At 38.9% G+C, this 26,865-nt stretch overlaps 1 protein-coding gene across 1 annotated transcript in view; it reads right to left on the bottom strand.

The window, feature by feature from the left end:
• Positions 1-1,174: 1,174 nt before the first annotated feature.
• LOC145528624 (uncharacterized) overlaps positions 1,175-26,865 on the bottom strand; it is a 51,300-nt gene continuing 25,609 nt past the window's right edge. The window contains exons 12-14 of the mRNA XM_081547279.1: positions 25,322-25,468; positions 22,793-22,943; positions 1,175-2,280 (exon numbers count right to left, since the gene is read on the bottom strand). The gene's annotated coding sequence lies outside the window, so the exon portion shown is untranslated. The remainder of the gene's footprint in view (positions 2,281-22,792; positions 22,944-25,321; positions 25,469-26,865) is intronic.

The following is a 26,865-nucleotide window of genomic DNA, read 5'->3' as shown; positions in this document are numbered from 1 at the left end:
TTATTAGATCTCATTAGAATTTTCATAGAGTAGATGAAAGAAATATTTGACGAAACATTTTGGAAATTGCTAGCCCAGAGAACCGATGTCAGGATACATCTTTTTGGAATGTATCCATTTCTTTTCTTCTCATTTCTCCTTGCAAGTTGAAATTTCCATTTGTGTTTACTCTCATTCTTCCTTAACGATTTTTTAAAAATGTTTTTTATAAGTGTGAGCTGGTTATAAAATCTGTCACATGTCTTTCATGAAATGTTCTTTTTGACTCTTTTCACTAGATATAGTATTCTAGCTTCTGTTCAAATGCTAACTACTGGGAGGTTTTCCTGGACCCCACACTTCGTCTCTACGCTGCTTATTACTTTTCATATGATTCTTTCCATCTCCTTTGTATTTGTTTGAATATTTTCTGCCCCTCCTCATCCTTACTAGCATCTAAACCGCAGGAAGAGAGGAACAGTATGTTTTGTTCACTAGTGATTTTCCAAGCAGTAATAGAGATTGCTGGCTGCCGTATATCTGTTTTAAGACAAAATCTTGAATAAGAAATCTTTAGGAACATAAAAGTGTTAACATTTGCCATGAATATGGAAGTCTTTTCTGTATGGTTACCTTGTATTCTCATTGTCTGTGCTGAGTTTATAGATGACAAATCTTTACTAAGTAATAGTGCATTAATATACAAATGAGTAAATAAACCTCAAGTATTTTGCTTTCCATACACAAGGTAAAGGGAACCACCCAGATTATTTGAGATAACAGAGAATCATGAACTATTAGCCCCCAACTCCATCTTCTTCTATTTACATTCTTTAATAGGGAATATGACTAGTTTATCTAAATATTTTGTATCTCTGTCTAAGATGTAGCTTAATTTGTGAGCTTTCTTATTAACCTGCTCAAGAAACAAAATGCTATCTCTTATATCTATAGCAAATCAGCTCATACTACAAGGAGATACGTATCTATAAAGGAGTCTAGTAATAAAAGCCAAGTTAACAGGTAAAAATAAACATACACAGATAAATTTTAGAGGTTAATTTTTCATTAAGTTGTGTGGCAGATCTTCTAAATCTAATGAAATGAGGAACAATCAAAATACCATATATGGGACAAGGAAATAAAATAGTTTTAAAATTAGCTAAGAGGAATAAATTGACCAATAACAATGATGATGTTGTGATTTTGAATTTAAAAGGCAAGTAAAATTTCACACACACTTTCATACATCAGTAGGACATCAAGAATTAGCTTTAAATAATTTTGCCATCATGAATATAAAAGTATACCAAATTATTGAAATATTTTTATGTAAGAAAACATAAAATTAAAAACGGGAAAGGAAGAATCTCAAAATAAAAATGCTCATTTAAATTGAATAAATAAAGTCTTGTGAAAAGTTCATGAATTTATTTTCCTTATTACCATTTTGGCTTTGTTAAGAATAAAATGTATCATAGATTCTAATGACCCACAGATATGAGAAAATATTTGAAACCACAGTAATGAGAATATCATGTGGATTTTTTTTTTTTTTTTAAGGAGCAAAACTTCAACAACAATATATAAATCAAGAAGAGGTTATGGATGTTAAGCTTTTTAGAGTCCTTGTACTATCAGGGAGGATAATATATTTATGGATTTGAATGTTTATATGTTAACCATACATGTTTATAATTTTTAGGATAACGAAAATATAAAATAAACGTTTATAGCTTTTCAAATAGTAAGGGGAAAATGAGAAAAATAATATGTTCAATACAAGTAAGATCAAGAAATGAGAGGTAAAGTGAAACACACAGTAGCTGAGATAAATAAAGCATAAAATAAAATGATAAATTTATAATAAATACAATTGGATTAAACATTCTAATAAAATAGAAAACATTTCCACTTTATACCCAAATTTAGCTATCAGCTCTCTACAAAAGATAGTCTTAAATAATTAAAATATACAAATAACAGTAAAAAATTTTAGAAGGAAAATATTAATAAAAAGAAAAACCTATTTAACTATATTGATATCAGACAAAGTAGTCTCTAATGAAATAAAGTATTATGAAAGATAAAGTGTCACTGTGTGTGTGCATGCTCAGTAATGTCTGATTCTTTGCGACCTCATGGACTCCTCTGTCCATGGGATCTTTCAGGCAAAAATACTAGAGTGGGTTACCATTTCCTCTTCCTGGGGATCTTCCCAACCCAGAGATCAAATCCAATGTCTCTTGCATTGGCAGATGGATTCTTTATCACTGAGCCACCTGGAAGCCCAAAGTGACACTGTATGATGATAAAAATTCAATTCACCTAGTTCATATAAAAATTATTCACTTGTATACATATTAAAATAATTTCCAAAACATATAGTATAAATACTTATAAAACCACAAAAGTAATAGAAAATATGCACCAACATTTGGATATTTTATTTAGCTATCTCAGTAACTGATGTATCAAACAAGCCAAGCGTTAGTAAGAATATTGGAGATTTAAAGAACACAATCAATGAAGTAGATACAATTGAGCATGCTAAAGACATTATACCAAACAATGGAGATTCAATAAAATTTTTCAAACATACTGGGATATTTATGAAAATTGTCTTTATCCTGAGCTATAGAACAAGCCTCATCAATTTTTCAAGATAAGTATCACACTGACAACATTGCCTGGCAAAAAAATCTGCTTAAGTTAGAAATCTAGTGAAAAACTAGATAAACAGGAAATTCCCATGATCTTAGAAATTTAAAATAATCATTCCAAATAATTGACAGATCCAAGCAAAAATCAAAATGAATATTAGAAAATAGGGCTGATTTTAAAAATTATTACATATGAAAACTTATGGAATGAAGCTAAAATATAACTCAGTTGGAAATACTGAGGCTTATATTTTATATTCAACAAAAAGGAAAAATGCTTAAAAATAAGGGTCGAAATATTCAACTTTACATGTTAAAATCTAAAAGCTCTAGAATAAACCAAAAGAAAGTGGAAGATAGGCCTTAATGAAGAAGCATTGCCTCTGAAGCCAGATTGTCTACACGTGAATCTCTACATTCCCTCTTGCTAGTTTCTTGACCTTGGGAAAGTAACTTAAGCTCTATGCTTTCTTTATTTATAATGTATGGATAATAGTAATAGTACAAGCTTTGAAGTTGTGGTGAGGACTGAATGAGTAAACACATAAAATATAATAGGGCACCAGGACTTTGATCAGGACTTTGTGACTACAAAGACATGTATTAATTAGGGAAAGATAAAACACATATTAAGGTCAAAATTACCTATCTCAAAGTAATAAAATCAACATATCCCTTTCAATACTGATGGGAAAAACAAACAGAAGACTAAATTGACAAAAGTCACAAAGAACAAATAGAATATGAGGAATTAGTGGCCATAACCAACGCTTTTGACAGCTTTACTATGAAGGGTGTCATACAAATGGGTAATATATGTCAGAGGCATGCTGGAGCCAAGTGGGTTTTTTTGTTTGTTTGTTTGCGTTTTCTTTTTCAGATGGGCTACATCGTGAGAAACGCTGGGCTGGATGAAACACAAGCTGGAATCAAGCTTGCCAGGAGAAATATCAATAACCTCAGATATGCAGATGACACCACCCTTATGGCAGAAAGTGAAGAAGAACTAAAGAGCCTCTTGATGAAACTGAAAGAGGAGAGTGAAAAAGTTGGCTTAAAGCTCAACATTCAGAAAACTAAGATCATGGCATCTGGTCCCAGCACTTCACGGCAAATAGATGGGGAAATAGTGGAAACAGTGTCAGACTTCATTTTTCCGGGCTCCAAAATCACTGCAGATGGTGACTGCAGCCGTGAAATTAAAAGACACTTACTCCTTTGAAGGAAAGTTATGACCAACCTAGACAGCATATTAAAAAGCAGAGACATTACTTTGTCAACAAAGGTCCATCTAGTCAAGGCTATGGTTTTTCCAGTGGTCATGTATGGATGTGAGAGTTGGACTATAAAGAAAGCTGAGAGCTGAAGAATTGATGCTTTTGAACTGTGGTGTTGGAGAAGACTCTTGAGAGTCCCTTGGACTGCAAGGAGATCCAACCAGTCCATCCTACAGGAGATCAGTCCTGGGTGTTCATTGGAAGGTCTGACGTTGAAGCTGAAACTCCAATACTTTGGCCACCTGATGCGAAGAGCTGACTCACTGGAAAAGACCCTGATGCCGGGAAAGATTGAGGGCAGGATGAGAAGGGGGCGACAGAGGATGAGAGGGTTGGATGGCATCACCAACTCAATGGACATGGGCTTGGGTGGACTGCGGGAGTTGGTGATGGACAGGGAGGCCTGGCGTGCTGCGGTTCATGGGGTCACAAAGAGTCGGACAGGACTGAGACGGAACTGAACTGATCCTGAATTGTGTGAGGTGATAGTTCTCTGTAGTTTTGATTTATATATCTGTAATAATTAGTGATGTTGAGCATCTTCTTGTGTGTTTCTTGGCCACCTTCATGTCTTCTTTGGAGAAATGTCTGATTAAATCTTCCCCAATTTTTTGGTGGTTCATATTATTTATCTAATTTGATTTTGGGCTGTATGAACTGTATATATACTTTGGAGATTTACCCCTGGCTGGATGCTTTATTTGCAAATATTTTCTCTCATTCTGAGCATTATCTTTTCATCTTGTTTATGGTTTCCTTTGCTCTGCAAAAACTTTTAAGTTTAATTAGTTCTCATTTGTTTATTTTTGTTTTTATTTTCATTATTCAAAGAGGTGGGTCAAAAAGATCCTGCTGCAATTTATATTACAGAGCATTCTGCCTATGTTTCCTCTAAGAGTTTTACAGTATCTGTTTGTTATTGTTGTTCAATCACCCAGTCGTGTCTGACTCTTTGCAGGCTATGGGCTGAGCACTCCAGGCCTCCCTGTCCCTCACCATCTCCCACAGTTTGCCCAAAGTCATGTCTATTGCATCAGTGATGCCATCCAGCTATCTCATCCTCTGACACTCTATTTTTCTGCCCTCAATCTTTCCCAGCATCAGGGACTTTTCCAATGAGTCAGCTGTTTACATCAGATGACCAAAGTACTGGAGTTTCAGCTTCAGCATCAGTTGTTCCAATGCATGTTCAGGGTTGATTTCCCTTAAGCTTCACTGGTTGGATCTCCTTGCTGTCGAAGGGACTCTGAGGAGTCTTCTCCAGCACCACAGTTCAAAGGCACCAATTCTTCGGTGCTCCACCTTCTTTATGGTCCAGCTCTCACAATCATAGGTGACCGTTTGGAAGACTGTATCCTTGACTATATGGACCTTTGTCAGCAGAGTAATGCCTCTGCTTTTCAACACACTGTCTAGGTTTGCCATAGCTTTCCTGTCAGGAAGCAAATGTCTTCTGATTTCATGGCTGCAGTCACTATCTGCAGTGATTATAGAGCCCAAGAACAGGAAATCTGTCACTACTTCCACCATTTACCCCTCTATTTACCATGAAATGATGGGGCCAGATACCATGATCTTAGTTTTTTCTTTTTTCTTTCTTTTTTTTTAATATTTATCTTTAAGCTGGCTCTTTCACATTCCTTCTTCACCTTCATCAAGAGATTCTTCAGTTCCTCTTCACTTTCATCCATTAGAGTTATATCATCCACATACCTGAGGTTGTTGATGTTTCTCCTGTCTATCTTGATTCCAGCTTGTAACTCATCCAGTCTGGCATTTCTCATGATGTATTCAGTGTATAGATAAAATAAACAGGGTGACAGTGGACAGCTCTGGAGTACTCCTTTCTCAAACTTGAACCAATCAGTTTTCCATACATTGCTCTAACTGTTGCTTCTTGACCAGCATACAGGTTTTTCTCAGGAGACAGGTAAATGCTCTGGTATTCCCATTTCTTTAAGAGCTTTACACAGTTTATTACATTCCATACAGTCAAAGACTTTGGCATAGTTGGTGAAACAGAGATGTTTTTATGGAGTTTCCTAGCTTTCTCTATGATTCAGTGAACATTGGGAATTTGATATCTGGTTCCTCTTCTTTTTCTAAACCCAGCTTGGACATTTGGAAGTTCTTGGTTCACATAACGCTGAAGCCTAGCATGCAAGATTTTAAGCATGACCTTACTAGAATGAGAGATGAGTGCAATTGTCTGATATTTAGCACATTCTTTAGTGCTTTCTTGGGAATTGGGATGAGGATTGACCTTTTACAGTCCTGTGGCCACTGCTGGATCTTCCAGATTTGCTGACATATTGAATGCAACATCTGGATGATGTTTAGGTTTAATAGGTCTACTGGAATTCCATCACATCCACTCGCTTTATCAACATCAGTGCTTCCTAAGGCCCACTTGACTTCACACTCCAGAATGCCTGGCTCTGGGTGGCAGGCCACACCATCAAAATAACCTGGTTCATTTAAATATTTTCTGTACAGTTCTTCTGTGTATTCTTTTCATCTCATCTTGATCTCTTCAGAGACTACTAGATTTTTATCATTTATGTCCTTTATTGTGCCCATCTTCGGGCAAAATGTTCCCTTGATATCTCCAGTTTTCCTGGAAAGATCTCTAATCTTTCCCCTTCTGTTGCTTTCTTCTAGTTTTATACAACTGTTCATTGAGGAAAGCCTTCTTGTCTCTCTGTGCCGTTCCTTAGAAATCTGTGTTTGGTTGGATATACCTTTCCTGTTCCCCCTTACTTTTCACTTCTATTCTTTCTTTCTCTGTTTGTAAGGCCTCCTCAGATAACCACTTTGTCTTCTTGCTTTTCTTTTTCTTTGGGACTGTTTTGTTCATTGTCTTCTATACAAGTATCTGGGCCTGCATTAAAGTCTTTAATCCATTTTGAGTTTCTTTTCTTTGTATAGTGTTAGAGTGTGTTCTAAATTCATTCTTTTACATGTAACTTTTCAATTTTCCCAGCACTATTTATTGAAGAGACTGTCTTTTCTCCATTATACTTTCTTTTCCTTCTTTGACAGAGATTGTGTGACCGTAGGTGCTTGGTTTTATCTCTGGCTTTCAATACTGTTCCACTGATCTATAGTTGTATTTTTGTGCCAGGAACATACTGTTTTTATTGCTGTGGCTTTGTAGTGTAGTATGAAATGAGGCAATACGGTTCTTCTAGCTCCATTTTTCTTTCTCAAGATCGCTTTGTCTAGTCAGGGTCTTTTGTGTTTCCATACATATTGTACAATTTTATATTCTAATTATGTGAAAAATGCCATTGGTGATTTGATAGAGATTGCTTTGAATATATAGATTGCTTCAGGTAGTATAGTCATTTTCACAATATTCATTCTTCCAAACCAAGAACATGACATATGTATCTCCATTTTCTCATTATCTTTGATTTCTTTCACCGGTATCCTATACTTTTCTCAGTATAACTATTTTGCCTCTTTAGGTAGGTTTATTCCTTGGTATTATATTCTTTTTTATGCTATATAAAATGGAATTGTTTTCTTAATTTCTCATTCTCATCTTCCTTGTTAGTGTATAAGAAACAAACATTTTTCTTTCTCAAGATTGTTTTGTCTAGTCAGGATCTTTTGTGTTTCCATACATATTGTACAATTTTATATTCTAATTATGTGAAAAATACCATTGGTGATTTGATAGAGATTGCTTTTAATATCAGAGAAGGCAATGGCACCCCACTCCAGTACTCTTGCCTGGAAAATCCCATGGACGGAAGGGCCTCGTGGGCTGCAGTCCATGGGGTCGCTAAGAGTCGGACACGACTGAGTGACTTCACTTTCACTTTTATGCATTGGGGAAGGAAATGGCAACCCACGCCAATGTTCTTGCCTGGAGAATCCCAGGGAGGGTGGAGCCTGGTGGGCTGCCATCTGTGGGGTCACATAGAGTCGGACACAACTGAAGCAACTTAGCAGCAGCAGCAGCTTTGAATATATTAATTTTTTAACCTTAACTTTGCTACATTCATTAATGAACTCTAGTAGTTTGGGGACCTATTGCATATGATAAATAACTAATAGGGACCTATTGCATAGGACAGGGAACTCTACTCAGTACTCTGTAACTCTGTAACAGTCTATATGAGAATAAAAAAAAAAAAAGAGTGGATATATGCATATGTATAACTGATACACTTTGCTGTACCCCTGAAACTAATGTAAAACTGCAAATCAACTATACTCCAATAAAAATTACTTAATTTTTTAAAATAAATATAATGCAAAATAAGTAAAATGTGAATATAATGAATATCAGGCTAAATAATGCAGGATAATGAATGAGTGATTTTGAAAATATAATCATGGAAATCACTAACTCAGAAAGGCAAACAGGAAGACAAATTTAAAAAAAAAATAAAAGTAACATGCAAGATCTATGGGATAATATAAAGCATGTCAACCTATGTATAATATAGATTCCAAAAGGAATGGAAAGAATAAAGAGAATTGAAAATGTATTTGAAGAAATTATAGCCGAAAATTTCTCAAACCTAAAAAAGGAAACAGATATCCAGGTACAGGAAGTACAGAGTGTCAAACAGACTCACATCAAGACATGTCATAATTAAAATGGCAAAATTTAAAGATAAAGAGGATTCTAAACCAGCAATAGAAAAACAAAGTGTCAGTTACAAGGGAACCCCGTAAGGCTATTAGCTAATTTCTCTACATAAACTTTGCAGATCAGAAGGGAGTGGCAAGATATATTTGAAGTCCTGAAAGGGAAAAACCTGCAACCTCAGATACACTACGTATAAAGACTGTCATTTAGAATAAAAGCAAAAACAAAGAATTTCTCAGGTAAGCAAAAACAACAACAAAAAATATAGAAACACTAAATCTACCCTAAAAGAAATATTGAAAGGACTCCTCTAAATAGAAAAGAAGTGAGAATCAATACGAAAAGAAAAATTACAATAGGGAAGACAAATATATAAGTGGATTGAAAATCACTTAAATAAGCCAGTACCTGAATACTATATATATAGTAAAAAAACAAAAACAAAAAAATGTGAAAGAGATTATAGCTACAGTGGACGCCAAAGGAGAGATAGGAAGTTTTAAAATAGAACATCATAATCAGAAATTGTCAGGTAGGAGAGTAAAAGGCTATAGCTCATTTAGAATGTGTTTGAACTTGCATAAATATCAATCTAAAACAATTAGACATAGTTTTGGATTCAGTTCAGTTCAGTTGCTCAGTCGTGTCCAACTCTTTGCGACCCCATGAACCGCAGTACGCCAGGCCTCCCTGTCCATCACCAACTCCCTGAGTACACCCAAACCCATGTCCATCGAGTCGGTGATGCCATCCAGCCATCTCATCCTCTGTCATCCCCTTCTCCTCCTGCCCTCAATCTTTCCCAGCATCAGGGTCTTTTCCAATGAGTCAGCTCTTCGCATCAGGTGGCCAAAGTATTGGAGTTTCAGCTTCAACATCAGACCTTCCAATGAACACTCAGGACTGATCTCCTGTAGGATGGACTGGTTGGATCTCCTTGCATTCCAAGGGACTCTCAAGAGTCTTCTACAACACCACAGTTCAAAAGCATCAATTCTTTGGTGCTCAGCTTTCTTTATAGTCCAACTCTCACATCCATACATGACCACTGGAAAAACCATAGCCTTGACCAGATGGACTTTTGTTGGCAAAGTAATGTCTCTGCTTTTTAATATGCTGTCTAGTTTTGGATTAGCATACTTAAAACTAGCTTAACTACAAATCAAAAACATACCATAGGCACACAAAAATGAAAAAGAAAGAAACTAAATCATAATAACAAAGATCATCAAACTAAGAAAAACCAAAAAGGAGAAAGGAAGAAAAAAAAATATAAAATCAACTGGAAATAACATTTAAAGAGACCTTCTTTAGGGTGATAGACACACATAGATTGAAAATGAGGAGATAGAAAAAGATATTTCATATCAATGAAAATGACATGGAAGTGGGAATAGCAATTCTCATATCAGACAAAATAGAGTATAAAACAAACACCATAAAGAAAGAAAAAGGATACTATATAATAGTAATATCATCAATACAAGAATACAAGGAGAGGATATCACACTCAATATATATGCACCTAATACAGGAGCACCTAAATCAAACACCCACAGATATAAATAAAAGAAATTGATAGGAATATAGTAATAGTATTAACATTCCACTGATATCAATGGACATATCTTCCAGACAACAGACACCCTAAATGACACAATGAAATGGTTAAACTTAATTGATATATATATAGGACACTATGTTCAAAGAAATCCAGAACACATATTCTTTTCAAGTACACATATAACATTCTCTAAGACAGACTACATATTGGGACACACAAGAAAGCCTCAACAAATTTAAGAAGATAAAATTTCAAGCATCTTTCCTGAACACAATGGCATAAAAATAGAAATCAACCCCAGAAAGAAAAACAAGAAAAAATGATTGCATGGAAACTATACAATATGCTACTTAAAAAATAATGGGTCAATGATGAAATCAAAGATAAAATCTTTAAAAAGCATATTTTGAGATAAACAACAATGAAAACACAGCCATAAAAAGTCTTTGCGATGCAGCTAAAGCAGTCCTAAGAGGGAAGCCCATAGTGATACAAGCCTTTCTCTAAAAACCAAGCAAACAAAAATCTTAAATAAATAAACTAAACTGCTGCCTAAAGAATAGTAAAAGAAGAAAGAAAACTTAAAATCAACAAAAAGTGAAATCATAAAGATCAGAGAGGAAACAAAATAGAGATAAAAATAGAAAGGAAAAAAAATCAATAAAACCAAGAACTGGTCTTTCCAAGGAGAAAAAAGAGTCAACAAACTCCTAGCCAGTCTCATTAAGGAAAAAAGAAAGATGGCTCACATAAACTAATAAGAAATGAGAGAGAGAGGAACTAGCAACTGATACCACAGAAATATAAGTAATCATAAGAAAACAATATGAATTATTTATATGCCAACAAAATAGACAATCTAAAGGAAATAGACAAGTTTTTGGAAACATACAGTCTGCCAAAACTGAGTCAAAAAGATACAGATAATTTGAACAGGCTAATCACCAGAAATAATATAGAATCTGTAATAAAAATAATACTTCAAACAGAAGTCCAAGGCCAAACAACTTTACTGGGGAATTCTAACAACAGTCAAAGAAATCTTTTTTATCCTTCTCAAAATTTTTGCAAGGATTGAAGAAGACGGAATACTCCCAAAGTCATTCTATGAAGCCACCATCACATTGACACCAAAACCAGATAAAGACACTATAAAAAAAGCAAACTACAAGCCCATAACTTTGTTAAATATAGATGCAAAAATCCTTAACAAAATATTAGCAAGCTGAATGCAACAACACGTAAAAAGGATAAAACAGTGTGATCAACCTGAATTCACTCCAGTGTCACAAGGATGGTTCAACATATATAACTCAACCAATGTGATATACCATATAAACAACAACAACAAAACGACAGAACCAATATGACCCTGGCAATAGAGGCAGAAAAGTACCTGAGAGAACTCAGTATCTATTCATGATAAGAAAATAAGCTCTCACCAAAGTGGATGTAGAGAGACCATATCTCAACAGAATAAAAGCCATTTATGACAAACTTGTACTCAACATAATAGTAGTAGTAGTGAAGCCGCTCAGTCGTGTCCGACTCTTTGCAACACCATGGACTGTAGCCCACCAGGCTCAGACTTCATAATAAAAAGCTGAAAGCCTTCTTGCTTAATTCTGGAAAAAAGACAAGGGTGCACATTCTCACAACTTCTATTCAACATGGATTTGGAGTCCTAGCCATAGCATTCAGACTAGGAAAATAAACAAAAGTTATCCAAACTGGAAATAAGTGGTAAAATTGCCATTATATGAACATGACATGTACTCTATACACAAAACCCTAAACACTTCACATGCACACACACACATACAAACTTTTACAACTAATAAGTGAACTCAGCAAAATAGCAGGATATAAGATCAATATACAGAAAATGGCTTCCTTCATAGCTCAGTTGGTAAATCATCTGCATGCAATGCAGGAGACCCGAGTTCAATTCCTGGGTAGGGAAGATCCCCTGGAGAAGGAAATGGCAACCCACTCCAGTATTCTTGCCTGGAGAATCCCATGGACAGAGGAGCCTGACAAGTTACAGTACTTTTTTATACAAACAATGAAATATCAGAACAAGAAAGCAAAAATTAAGCCAATTTAAAATCACTTCCAAAAGGATAGGTAGGAATAAACCTTAACAAGATGTGAAATACTTACATGCTAAGAATTATAAAACATTGATAAAGGAAATTGGACATAGTCCAAAGAGGTGAAAAGATATCACAGGAACTTGGATTCAAAGAATTAATGCTATTAAAATGGCAATATTGCCCAAAGTAATCTACTGTGATTCCTGCCAAATTACTCATGAAAGTTTTTACAGAACTAGAATAAATAGTCCTAGAAACTACAAAGACACAGAATGTGTCAAAGACATTCCAAGGGGAAAAAATGCTGAAGGAATAAGCCTCCAAAATTTTAGATAATGCTACAAAGCTGCAGTAATCAAAAGAACATTGCATTGGCACACAGACATGCATACAGATCAATGCAGCAGTAGAGAGAATCCTGAAATAAATGCACAAACTTATGGCCAATTAATATATGATCAAGAAGATACAATGGAGAAAATTGAATTTCTTCAGCAAATACTGTTGGGAAACCATTACAAGTGGGCCTTGGGAAGCATCACTATAAGCAAAGCTAGTGGAGGTAGAATTCCAGCTGAGCTATTTCAAAACCTGAAAGACAATGCTGTGAAGGTGCTGTGCTCAATATGCCAGCAAATTTGGAAAACTCAGCAGTGGCCACAGGACTGGAAAAGGTCAGTTTTCATTCCGATCCCAAAGGCAGTGCTAAAGAATGTTCAAACTACCACATAATTGCACACATTTTACACACTAGTGAAGTAATGCTCAAAATTCTCCAAGTGAGGCTTCCACAATACATGAACTGAAAACTCTCAGATGTTCAACCTGGATTTAGAAAAGGCAGAGGAACCAGAGATCAAATTGCCAACATCTGTTGGATCCTAGAAAAGGCAAGAGAATTCCAGGAGAAACATCTACTCTGCTTCATTGATTACACTAAAGCCTTTGGCTGTGTGGATCACAACAAACTGTGGAAAATTCTTAAAGAGATGAGAAAGCAGGCCTGACCTGCCTCCTGAGAAATGTATGCAGGTCCAGAAACAAAAGTTAGAAACCGACATGGAACAATTAACTAGTTCTGCATTGCGACAGGCGTACGTCAAGGCAGTATATGGTTACTATGCTTATTTAACTTCTATGAAGAGTACATAATGCAAAATGCTGAACTGGATGAAGCACAAGCTGAAATCAAGATTGCTGGGAGAAATATCAGTAACCTTATATATGCAAATGATACTACCCTTTTGGCAGAAAACAAAGAGGAGCTAAAGAGCCTCTTGATGAAGTGAAAGAGGGAGTGAAAAAGCTGGCTTAAAACTCAACATTCAAAAAATGAAGATCATGGCATCTGGTCCCATCACTTCATGGCAAATAGATGGGGAAACAATGAAAACAGTGACAGACTTTACTGTTTTGGGCTCCAAAATCACTGCAGATGGTGATTGCAGCCATGAAATTAAAAGATGCTTGCTCCTTGGAAGAAAAGCTATGACCAACCTAGACAGCATATTAAAAAGCAGAGACATTAATTTACCATCAAAGTTCTGTCTATTCCAAGCTATGGTTTTCCCAGTAGTCATATAGGAATGCGAAAGTTGGACCATAAGGAAAGCTGAGCACCAAAGAATTGATGCTTTTGAACTTTGGTGTTGGAGAAGACTCTTGAGAGTCCCTTGGACTGCAAGGAGATCATACCCGTCAATCCTAAAGGAAATCAATCCTTAATATTCGTTGGAAGGACTGATGCTGAAGCTGAATCTCCAATACTTTGGCTACTTGATGTGAAATGCTGACTCATTAGAAAAGACCCTCATACCGGAGAAGATCGAAAGCAGGAGAAGGGCCGACAGAGGGTGGGATGGTTGGATGGCATCTCCAACTCAATGGATATGAGTTTGAACAAGCTCCAGGAGTTGGGAACGACAAGGAAGCCTGGTGTGCTGCAGTCAACAGGGTCACAAGGTGTTGGACATGACTGAGCGAGTGAACAACAATAACAGCAACAAAGCTAGATAGCCTCATATAAACGATGAAGTTAGATCACTCCCTCACATCATACACAAAATAAACTTACAATGGCTTAATACTTAAAATAAGACATGACATAAAAATCTCATAGAAGAGAACAGAGGCAAAACATTCCCAGACATATAACATAGTGCATGCTCTACATGCTAAATCACTTCAGTTGTGTCTGACTCTTTGCAACCCTATGGGCCATAACCCACCAGGTTCTTCTGTCCATAGGATTAACCTGACGAGAATACTGGCGTGGGTTGCCATTCCCTCCTCCAGGGGATTTTCCCAACCCAGGGATAGAACCTGTATGTCCTGAATCTCCTGCATGGTGGATTCTTTACAACTGAGCCACTGGGGAAGCCCTAAGTCATAGTATGGTGTAATAAATAAAAGCCAAAATAAACAAATTGGACCAAATCAAACTTTTAAGATTTTGCACAGCAAAGGAAACCGTAAATAAAATAAAATACAATCTATGTACTATGACGAAAATGTTTTTCAAAAGGTGCAACCAACAAGGGCTTAATTTCCAAAATACAAAGACAGTTCATACAGCTCAGGATCAAACAAAAACCTAGTCAGTCACTGGGCATAAGACTTGTGAACCTCTCTGGGTGTCCCCCACTGTGTAGAATCTTTTCACCATTAACCTAGATGTTTAATCATTGGTGCTGTATGGTTGGAGAAGTCTTGAGGCTACTCTAAGAATAAGACTGAAAGCCAGAGGCAGGAGGCTTAAATCCAAAACTTGAGAACACCAGAAAACTCCTGACCCCAGGGAACATTAATCAACAAGAGCTCATCCAAAAGCCTCCATACCTACACTGAAACCTATCTCCACTCAAGAGCCAACAAGTTTCAAAGCGAGACATACCATGCTAAATGTCCAACAATGCAGGAACATAACCCTGAGCACAAAAACACAGGTGGCCAAAAGTCACACAAAACCCATAGACACCTCAAAACTCACTACTGGACCCTTCATTGCACTCCAGAGAGAAGAGATCCAGCTCCACCCACCAGAACACCGACAAAAGCTTCCCCAACCAGGAAACCTTGACACGCCACTCGTCCAACCCCACTCACAGGGAGGACTATTTTAGGCTACTGTTTCCTAATATGTCTATGTGTATTCTTGCTGTCTCCTTCTTGACTAAATCCATCTTATATTTTCATGGACCTAATATTCCAGGTTCCAGTGAAATACTGTTCTTCACAGCATCAAATTTTTATTTCATCACAAGAAACATCTACAACTGTGCATCATTTCTTCTTTGGCCCAGTCACTTCATTCTTTTTGGAGCTATTAGTAATTGTCCTCTGCCCTTCCCCAGTGACTTATTGGACATCTTCCAATATGGACGGTGCATCTTTCAGTTTTATATCTTTTTGCCTTTTTATAAGTTCATGGGGTGCAAGAATACTGGAGTGGTTTGCCATTCCCTTCTCCAATGGACCACTTTTTGTCAGAATTCTTCATGATGACCCATCTGTTAGGTGGCCCTGCATGGCATGGCTCATAGTTTCATTAATTTAAACAAGTCTCCTGGTCATGAGGAAGCAATGATACATGAACGGGATGTTTAAAGTGTTGAAAGGACAACAACAACAAAAAAATCAACATCCAAGATTACTATACCCAGCAAGGATCTCATTCAAAATTGATGGAGAAATCAAAAGCTTTACAAGCAAGCAGAATTTAAAAGAACTTAATAGCACCAAACCAGCTTAACAACAAATGTTAAAGGGACTTATATAGTTAAAAAACACAAGAGAAGGAAAAGACCTACAAAAACAAACCCAAAACAATTAAGAAAATACCAGTAGAAACATAAATAGCAAAAATTACTTTAATTATAAATGGATTAAATGCCCCAACCAAAAGATACAACTAACTGAATGAATACAAAAATAAGACTCCTATATGTGCTGTCTACAAGAGACACTTCAGATATACAGACACATACAGGCTGAAAGTAAAAGGATGGAAAAAGATATTCCATGCAAGGGAAATCAAAAGAAAGCCAGAGTGGCATTTCTCATTGCCAACAAAATAGACTTTAAAACAAAGAACATTATAAGAGATAAAGAAAGGTACTACATAATGATCAAGGGATCAATCCAAGAAGACATAACAATTGTAAATATTCATGCAATCATCTGAAGAGAACTTCAATACATAAGTCAAACACTAACAGACATAAAAGGAGAAGTCGACAGTAACACAATAATAGTAGGGGACTTTAACACCCCAATTACACCAATGAACAGAACATCAAAACAGAAAATCAATAAGGAAATACAAACCTTAAGTGACACAACAGACCAAATAGACCTGATTGATATCTTAAGGAGTTTCCATCCAAATACAGAAGAATATACTTTCTTCTCAAGTACAATGGAACAATCTTCAGGATAAAACAGCTTGGGTCACAAACAAGCCTCAGTAAATTCAGGAAAGTTAAAATTGCCTCAAGCCTGTTTTCTGATCACAACCCTATGACACTAGATATCATACCCTGAAAAAAATAAAATAAAATAAATAAAACCTGTAAAAAGCACAAACATATGGAAACTAAACTATACGTTACTAAGTAACAAACAGGTTCTGAAGAAATAAGAAGGGTAATCAAAAATTCCTTAGAAATAAATGACAAAGAAAACACAATGATACAGAGTCTATGGATTGCAGCAAAAGCAGTTTTAAGAGGGAGGTTTATAGGAATAAATTCCTAAATCAAAAAACAAGAAAAACAGAATAGACAATTTAACTCTACACCTAAAACAGCTGGAAAAGGAAGAACAAAAAGCAACAATAATAGAAGGCAATAAAACATAAAGATCTGAGCAGAGGTAAATTAAAACAGAAAAAGGAAACAACAGTAAAGATTAATAAAACTAAAAGCTGGTTCTTTGAGAAGATAAAATTGACAAACCACTAGCCTGATTCTTAATAAAATATGGAAAAAATTAAGAAAATTAGGAATGAAAAAGAGGAGGTTGCAAAAGACAATGCAGAAAAACAAAGGATCATAAGAAATTATTCAGTTCAGTTCAGTCGCTCAGTCCTGTCCGACTTTTTACGACCCCCATGGACTGCAGCACACCAAGCTTCCATCACCAACTCCCAGAGCTTGCTCAAACTCATGTCCCTCGAGTTGGTGATGTCATCCAATCATCTTATCCTCTGTCATCCCCTTCTCCTCCTGCCTTTAATCTTTCCCAGCACCAAGGTCTTTTCCAATGAGTCAGTTCTATCCATCAGTTTGCCAAAATACTGGAGTTTCAGCTTCAGCATCAGTCCTTCCAATGAATATTCAGGACTGATTTATTTTAGGGTGGATTGGTTTGATCTCCTTGCAGTCCAAGGGACTCTCAAGAGACTTCTCCCACATCACAGTTCAAAAGCATCAATCCTTTGTTGCTCAGATTTCTTTATAATCCAACTCTCACATCCATACATGAGCACTGGAAAAACCATAGCTTTGACTAGACAGACCTTTGTCTGCAAAGCAATGTCTCTGCTTTCTAATATGTTGTGTAGGTTGGTAATAATTTTTCTCCCAAGGAGCAAGCGTAATTTAATTTCATGGCTGCAGTCACCATCTGCAGTGATTTTGGAGCCCCCCAAAATAAAGTCTCTCACTGTTTCCATTGTTTCCTCATTTATTTGCCATCCAGTGATGGGACCAGATCCCATGATCTTCATTATCTGAATACAGAGTTTCAAGCCAACTTTTTTCACTCTCCTCTTTCACTTTCATCAAGAGACTCTTTAGTTCTTCTTTGCTTTCTGCCATAAGGGTGGTGTCATCTGTGTATCAAAGGCTATTGATATTTCTCCCAGCAATCTTGATTCCAGCTTGTGCTTCATCCAGCCTTGCATTTCACATGATGTACTCTGCACATAAATTAAATAAACAGAATGACAATATGCAGCCTTGACATACTCCTTCCCCAAATTGGAACCAGTCTATTGGCCCATGTCCAGTTCTAACTGTTGCTTCTTTTCCTGCATACAGATTTCTCAAGAGGCAGGTTAAGTTGTCTGGTAATCCCATCTCTTGAAGAACATTCCACAGTTTGCTGTGATCCACACAATCAAAGTCTTCAGTGCAGTCAATAAAGCAGAAGTCGACGTTATTTTGGAACTCTCTTGCCTTTTCAATGATCCGTTGGATGTTGGCAATTTGACCTCTGATTCCTCTGCCTTTTCAAAATCCATCTTGAACATCTGGAATTTCATAGTTCACATACTGTTGAAGCCTGGCTTGGAGAATTTTGAGCATTACTTTGCTAGTGTGTGAGAAGAGTGCAATTGTGCAGGCTTCCCTTATGGCTCAGCTGTAAAGAATCCAACTGCAATGCAGAAGACCTGGATTCAACCCTTGGGTTAGGAAGATCCCCTGGAGAAGGGAAAGACTAGCCACTCCAGTATTCTGGCCTGGAGAATAAAAGAGTCAGACACAAGTGAGCGACTCTCACAAGAGATTATTATGAGCAACTATAGGCTAATTGGATAACCTAGAGGAAATGAAGAGTTTCTTAGAAAAGTTCTACCTACCAAGACTGAAAGAGGAAGAAATAAAAATTATGAAAAGTCAATTACAAATACTGAAATCGAAACTGTGATAAAAAATTCACACCTCCATTCCCAAAAAAAAGCCTGGGGCCCGATGGCTTTACAGGTAAATTCTATCAAAAATTTAAAGAAGAGCTAATACCTAGCCTTCTGAAGCTTTTTCAAAAATTGCAGAAGAAGAAACACTTTCAAACTCATTCTATGGAGCCACAATTACCCTGATACCAAAACCAGACAAAGATATCACCAAAAAAAATGAAAATTACAGGCCAGTATCACTGATGAATATAGATGCAAAAATCCTCAGCAAAATTCTAGCAAACAGAATTCAACAACACATTAAAAAGATCTTACACCATTATCAAGTTGGGTTTAACCCAGGGATGCAAGGATTTTTTCAATATATGCAAACCAATCAACGTGATACACAATGGTAATAAATTGAAAGATAAAAACCATATGGGAATTTCAAGAGATGCAGAAAAGCTTTTGACAAAATTTGGCACCCATTTATGATAAAAAAAAACTCTTTCAAAACTGGGCATAGAAGGAACCGACTTTAACATAATAGAGGCCATATACAACAAATGCACAGGAAATATTATTCCCAATGGTGAGAAACTACAAGCATTTCCTTTAAGGTCAGGAACAAAACGAGGGTGCCCACTCTCACCACTTTTATTCAACAAAGTTTTGGAAGTCCTAGCTATGGGAATCAGAGCAGAGAAAGAAATAAAAAGAATCCAAACTGGAAAGAAAGAAGTAAAACTCTCATCTCACTTGCCTATGATATGATACTGTACATAGAAAACCCTAAAGATAGTATCAGAAATTTACTAGAACTAACCAGTGGATTTACCAAAATTTCAGGACACAAAATCAACACACAGAAATCACCTGAATTCCTATACATTAACAATGAAAAATCAGAAAGAGAGATTAAGAAATCAATGCCATTGACCACTGCAACCAAAATAATAAAATATCTCGGTATAAATCTACCTAAGGAGATGAAAGATCTGTGTGCAGAAAACTATAAGATACTGATGAAAGAAATGAAAGATTACATAAACAGATGGAGAGATATTCCATCCTCCTGAGTTGAAAGAATCAATATTGTGAACATGACTATACTACAAAATGAAATCTACAGTTTCAATGCAATTCCTATCAAATTACCAGTGGCATTTTTCACAGAACTAGAAGATAAATTTCAAAATTTGTATGGAAACACAAAAGACTCAGAATATCCAAAGCAATCTTGAGAAAGAAGAATGGAACTGGAGGAATCAACTTACCTGATTTCAGACTATACTAGAAAGCTACAGTCATCCAGACAGTATGGAACTGGCACAAAAATGGAAATATAGATCAATGCAACAAGATAGAAAACCCAGAGATAAACCCTATCTCCTATGGGCTCCTTATCTTTGACAAAAGAGACAAGAATATAAAATAGGAGAAATACACATTCTTCAGTAAGCAGTGCTGGGAGAATTGCACAACTACATGTTAAAGAGTGAAGTTAGAACACTTTGTTGCACCTTACACAAAGATAGCATCAAAACTGATTAAAGACCTAAATGTAAGACCAGAAACTATAAGACACTTAGAAGAAAACAAGGCAGAATGACATAAATCGTAGCAAGATCCTCTATGACCCACCTCCTACAGGAATGGAAATTAAAACAGAAACAAACAAGTGGGGCCTAATTAAACTTAAAAACTTTTGCACAGCAAATGAAACTATAAACAAGACAAAAGACAACCATCAGAATGGGAGAAGATAATAGCAAATGAAATATCTGACAAAATATTAATTTCCAAAATATGCTAGTAGATTACACAAGGTTTGATTTCAATACCAGAAAACAAACAACTCAATTAAAAGGTGGGTAAAACACCCAAACAGACATTTCTCCAAATAAGACATACAGATGACTAATAAAAACATGAAAAGATATTCAACATCACTCATTATTAGAGAAATGCAAATCAAACCACAATGAGATATTACTTCACACCAGTCAGAATGGCCATTATCAAAAAATTAACAACAACAACAACAAAAAGTGTTGGAGAGGGTGTGGAACAAAGAGAACCCTCTTGCACTGCTGGTACAGATGTAAACTGTTAGATGGTATGGAAATGCCCATAAAAACTAGGAGTAAAATCACTATATGACCTAACAATACCACTTCTAGGCATATACCCTGAGTAAACCAAAACTGAGAAAGACACATGTACCCCAACGTTCATCGCAGCACTATTTACAATAGGTAGGACATGGAAGCAATCTAGAAGTCCACTGATAAATGAATGAATAAAGAAATTGTGCTACTTATATACAATGCAATTCTACTCAGCCATAAAAGGGAACATGTTTGAGTCAGTTCTAATAATGTGGATGATGCCTATTATACAGAGTGAAGTAAGTCAGAAGGAGAAAAACAAATATTATATATTAATTCATATATATATGGAATCTAGAAAGATGGTACTGATGAACCTATCTGTAGGGCAGCAATGGAGATGCAGGCAGAAAACAGCCTTATGGACAAGGGTGCAAGGGAGGAAGGAGAGGTTGAGTTGAATGGAAAGAGTAGCATGGAAACATATACAGCACCCTATGTGAAATAAGACAGCCAATGGAAATTTGATGTATGACTTGGGAACTCAAACTTGGGCTGTATAGTCATATAGAAGTGTGGGAAAGGGTGTGAGGTGGAAGGGAGGTTTAAGAGGGAGGGGATACATCACCTATGGCTAATTCATGTTGATGTGTAGCAGAAATCAAACTAATACTGTAAAGCATTTAATATTCAATTAAAAATAAATAAATAAAAAGACTGAGTGGACTTTTTTAGTAAGCTGTTTGCCAGAAATCCAGTGTTCTACTACTGAGACTGAGTTCTTTTAAATTTGAAGGTATAAGGAAACATGTAATGCTGTGATGAGGATTCAGGTCTCTGAAGGAAAATATCATATAACAGGACGCAGTAACACACACAGAAAAAAATGATTTATTACCCTAGCTAGCCCATGCAATCTACTTATAAAGTTTATTAAGCACTGCAAGATGGTTGTTAATTAACATTTAGCTATTCTTATCTTCTGAAATTACTTCAAATAAGAGATTAAGGTGAGAGTACATTTACTGCATCATATTTTAGAATTTTTATTGTAGAAGAGATTACTAACAACATTGTGAGAAACAAATGTCTCTATCACTACAAAGAACTTAAAATCACTAGAACATTTTTTGATATTTATTAAAATTTTATTTTTTATAACTAATTTTTAAAAAATTTAACTATAGTAGACTTTTAACATTATGATAGTTTCAAGGGGTACAGCATAGTTATTCAATATTTTTGCAGATTATACCCTAGTCCATGGGGTCACAAAGAGTCAGACACGACCGAGGGACTGAATTGAACTGAACTGATTGGTATTATAAGATAATGTGTATAATTTCCAGTTCTATTTAATATAACCCTTTTGCTTATCTATTTTGCATATAGTATTTTTTATCTATTCATCTCAAATCCTTAATTTGTCCCTCTCCCTTTTGTAAACACAACTATGGTTTCTGTATCTGTAAGTACATTTCTACTTTTCATATACATCAATCTGTATTATATTTTAGATTCCAGTATAAGTGATATCATATAGTATTTGTATTTTACTATTTGGCTTATTTCACTAAACATAATATTCTCTAGGTCCATCCACATTGCTGTAGATGGCAGGATTTCATTATTTTTTTAATTTTTTAATTGATGGATAATTGCTTTACAGAATTTTATGGTTTTCTGTTATACATCAACAAGAATCAGCCATAAGTACACCCATGTTCCCACCCTCCTGAACCTCCCTCCCCCTCCCACCCTTTAGCCTGTCAAAGAGCTCCTGTTTGAGTGTCCCAAGTTATACATCAAATTCCCATTGCCTATCTATTTTACATATGGTGTCCACAGGCTCCCTGGATAGCCCCTACCCTCACCTCTGACTCGTCCTCATGGGCCTCACGGGTGGTCTCCAGGGTGGGGATTGCCTCGTCCTGTGCCCAAGCTTCCTGAGGCCCAGCAGGATGTAGGCTACGGGACATGCCTTCCACAGCTGTGGGTGGGGTGGCTGATCATCCTCCATGACATCTGCCATGCAAAGACATAAACACATAAGACCCTCAGCGCCCCTGTCCTTAGAAGCAGTCAGTCCTTAGAAGCAGTCATTGAGGCAGCAGTGTCCATGCCTGCACAAGGATCTGTGACCTGTTTTGGGTTCGTAACCTCCCACCCCATCCCTGCCCAGGAGGGTGAGCCACACGTAGCAGTTGCTTATAAGTCCTCTTCCGAGCCTTCTGCCTTCTGTTTATTCACTGTTCTGGGTGAGCTCCTGGAATTCAGGCAGTTCAGCTCCGAGGGCAGAAATCAGAGCTCCCCTCAACACCTTGGGCTTGGCAAGCGGGGATCTCACACTGGAGTTTAGCATCCTAGCATTCTAGAACCTGCATCCCCAGGAGTCTGAACCTCTTCCACTCTCAGCATTGAGAGACCTTAGCTATAAAATCAGGGGACAGACAGACAACCTCAATAGATCTTAGATTCTGTAGCTCTGCCTTGCCTGGAATTTGCTATTTCTGACTCTTTCCTGTATTTTCCATTAGTTCCCACTGGCTTTCTAAACAACTTAAAAAAAAAAAAAAAAAGTTGTTATTGCTTTCTTTCCAATTATGAGCTTATCACTAAAAAAAAGAAAGAAAAGAAATTGGAAACTAAAGCAAAGTGTAAAGAGGACACAATGCTGCAGAGCCCGCTCCCAGAGGCCACCCTCCCAACCCCACCACAGAGGCGCCCCTCCCTTCCTTGTGTCCAGACGCAGAGGCAGCCCAGGTTTTTACTCTGGGCGATGACTGTGCTCAGGCTGCCAACTCCCACCATCCAAGAGCAGTGTCCACTGGATATTTCTGTGAGTTGAGAGCTCTCTCTTCTGCTCCCGGTGGACACTGAGGACTCCTGGAGCAGGCCCTGCTGGGAGCTGGCAGGATTCTTGTCCAGGACTCGGCAGCCCCAGAGTTTGCTCAAGGGATGAAGTCCTATCTAAGACAAACTTTGCAGAGGAGAACGGGCAAGACCCTACATCCCAGATTGACCTTGAGCCAAATCCAGATCTCTGACAGCCTTCTCTGAGCTCCAGTGGGGGAATTCAGGCATAACAGCCATGACAGTAAACCATGGTTGTCTCAGAAGACCCTGTGACCTCATACCCCTTGGTTCTTGGTTCCCCGACTTGTCTTCCTGAGGCAGCAGCTGCCCTGCAATGATGAGCCCTCTATCTTTCAACTGGCTTCCTGATCCAGACACGTGAAAGAGTCAAGGGCCAGGCTGGAAGAGTGGGACCATGGGAAAATCTACTTCAGACTCGAGCAGTATGCAGGGGTTATTAGTGTCTCCTGCCTCAAGGAAAACCTCATGGCACCTCTCAGGAGATCAGGCCCTCATATGGGAAGTGAGAGAGGCAAGGACATGCCCGGTGCTGTTTCATCCCAGAGCCCTGACTGGCAGAGGGCTCTGTCAATATTGACCCACCAATATTGTGGACGGCAGACAGGAGATGCCGCCCGGGCATGCTGGGCTCCACTCCAGACCCTGGGAGTAGTGACGGGATCATTGGGTGGGCTCTGTCTCTGCCCTGGAGCCCAGCATTCCTGCCCCGCACTGTGGCAGCCGTAAGCAGCCTCCACCCCAGTCGGCTGGCAGCAGGCTGGCATTTTGGAAGTGGCTTAGGTTGCTGACCCTGGCAGTCCTGAGGGTGGAGGGCAGCCCTGCGTAATGCTACTCCCAAACCCAACCCAGATCTCCCCAGAGGACATTCCTTCTCTTGCCTTCTGCAGGTCAAATCAGGATGCGCTACAGAGAAAGAAAGTGACTGTCCCAGTCCCCTCTCCCTCACTGCCATCAGCCACACTGTGCCTGCCATCCCTGGCTTCCAGGGATGAGGGCACACCGGTGGTACCCACCCCACCCGGGCCCTAGTCCTGGACACTGGAGAACATTCCGCAGGGTCTGTCGCCTCCCAGCTGAGATGCTCACCCGCCCCGTCCCCCGCCCCCCCACATCCTCACCGAGCAGCCCCTGTACCAAGTCCCCCTGCACCCTCCCCCACTCTCCCCATAGGAGTAACTGCCATGGCACAGACAATGGGGCTGAAATGATTAGTACAGTTCCTGGGCACCTCTGGCCCGTCTCCCCAGGAGCTAGGACAATGCAGCTTTGATACACAGAGCAGATTCTCAGCAGGTCCTTGGGCTGGGGGAGCCCTCACACCCCCATTCTCCTCCCCCGTGACCCCACCACACAGCTAACTCTTCCCGCTCCTTTGCACAGTTGCTTTTGCTGGTGTTTGTCTCTCTGGCTGGTTCTGCCTGCCCCTCTCTGGCACAGGCCACTCAGCCCCTCTCCCCACCCCTAGTCCTGCCTCCCAGTCTGCCTGGCACCAGAGAGGGGGCTCGACCTCCTGGGAAATGACTGACCTGTTCTGGGGAGGAGAGGTCCACAGGTCCCTGAGCCGCCGCCATCCCGGGGCGAGCACTTGGAGCGGAGTGCGGGCGTCTCCTCCATGCATTCACACCTCTGCCGGCTCTGGGTGACACGGAAGCACCCCCTGCCTCTTCCACTGCCTGCTGGGCAGCATCAGTTACTTTCACCTCATCTCCTCCCGAAGCTCTGCCTACCCTCTCCCCTGGCCCTCCCGCTCCGGCCAGTCCCCATGCAGGCCAGCGCGGATGCTCCGCAGCTGGAGTGAGGCATGGGGCTTGTTGTGTTTCACCCTTGTTCCCCACAAGTTATTGGAACAAAACACACACACACACACACACACACTTACAACCACAGGGTGAGGCAGAGCGGGCACAGGAGAGAGAGGGCGGCTCATTCCCATCTAGAGTGGGGTCTGGGGCCCAGATGTTTCTGAGAGCACAGGCCTGGTAGTGGGTGGGCTCCTGGTAACGAGGCTGGTACCACGGGGCACTAGAGATGGTGAAGGGGCAGGGAGAAGGGGACGTAGCCACGGAGTACTCCCTGAGCATCTCAGACTTCGCAGAGTGCTGTGGGCTGCGGGGCGATGGGCCCTGGAGCAATCCCCCCAGGACTTGAGGATCCCCAGCCAGCCAAGACGGTAGAGTGTGTCCTCAAAGAAGAATGTGACTGACTGTGCAAAAGAGCTGCGGCCTGGGGCACTGCGCTGTCCCCTGTCTGAGAAAGATGGCGTTCTCCAGAGGGCGGCTGCAGAATGCGGGCCCCTGAGGAGTAGCACTCCGTCACCTGGAGCCTGAGGAGGCCCCTCCGGGAGCGTGTGCTGAGCGGTCAGGGCAGAACGTCCCTCAGAGCCCAGTCCCTCGGCTCTGATGCCGGGAAGACAGGGCTTCCTGCGTTTGGAGACTGACAGGCGGGCAAAGGCTCTGGTACGAAGTAGGATCTTAGTAACCTGAGATCAGGCATGAATTCTGATGGAAAGGACAGCTTCCCTGTGAGTCTGGTAAGTGGGAACATGGCAGGAAGATACTGTTTTAAACTTGTATTATTATTTTAAAATATTTATGGGGCTGCGATGGGTCTCAGTTGCAGCACGCGGGCTCAGCCGTTGTGGTGCAACAGCTACGTTGCTCCGTGGCGTGTGGGATCTTAGTTCTCTGACCAATGGCGTCAAACCCGTGTACCTTGCACTGCAAGGTGAATCCACTGCAAGGTGGATTCCTAGCCCCTGGACTACCAGGGAAGTCCCAACATCATTATTTTTAAAGGGCAAAGTCTTTTGAGTCAGACGGGCCTGGGTTCAAACCCAGCTCTGGTGGATCTCCCTCTATGTATCTCCTTAGGGAAGTTACTTTACTTGTCTGGTCGTAGTTTCTTTATCTCTAAAGTGGGGATCATATCTACCCATCTTTGAAGCTAGTGAGCATTGTAAATAATAGTAATAGATAATATATGTTAAGTGCTTACTGTGAGCCAGATGTTGTCCTAAACACTTCATATTAATGTATATTAACTCATTTAATCCTCCCAACAGCCCCTCGAG

This window comes from Giraffa tippelskirchi, chromosome 12 (assembly GCF_054371585.1).
Source record: "Giraffa tippelskirchi isolate mGirTip1 chromosome 12, T2T-mGirTip1v1.2.pri, whole genome shotgun sequence".
Classification (NCBI taxonomy): Eukaryota; Metazoa; Chordata; class Mammalia; order Artiodactyla; family Giraffidae; genus Giraffa; species Giraffa tippelskirchi.
The sequence above is the reverse complement of the archived record's forward strand: the minus strand, read 5'-3'. Positions and strand labels throughout refer to the sequence as shown.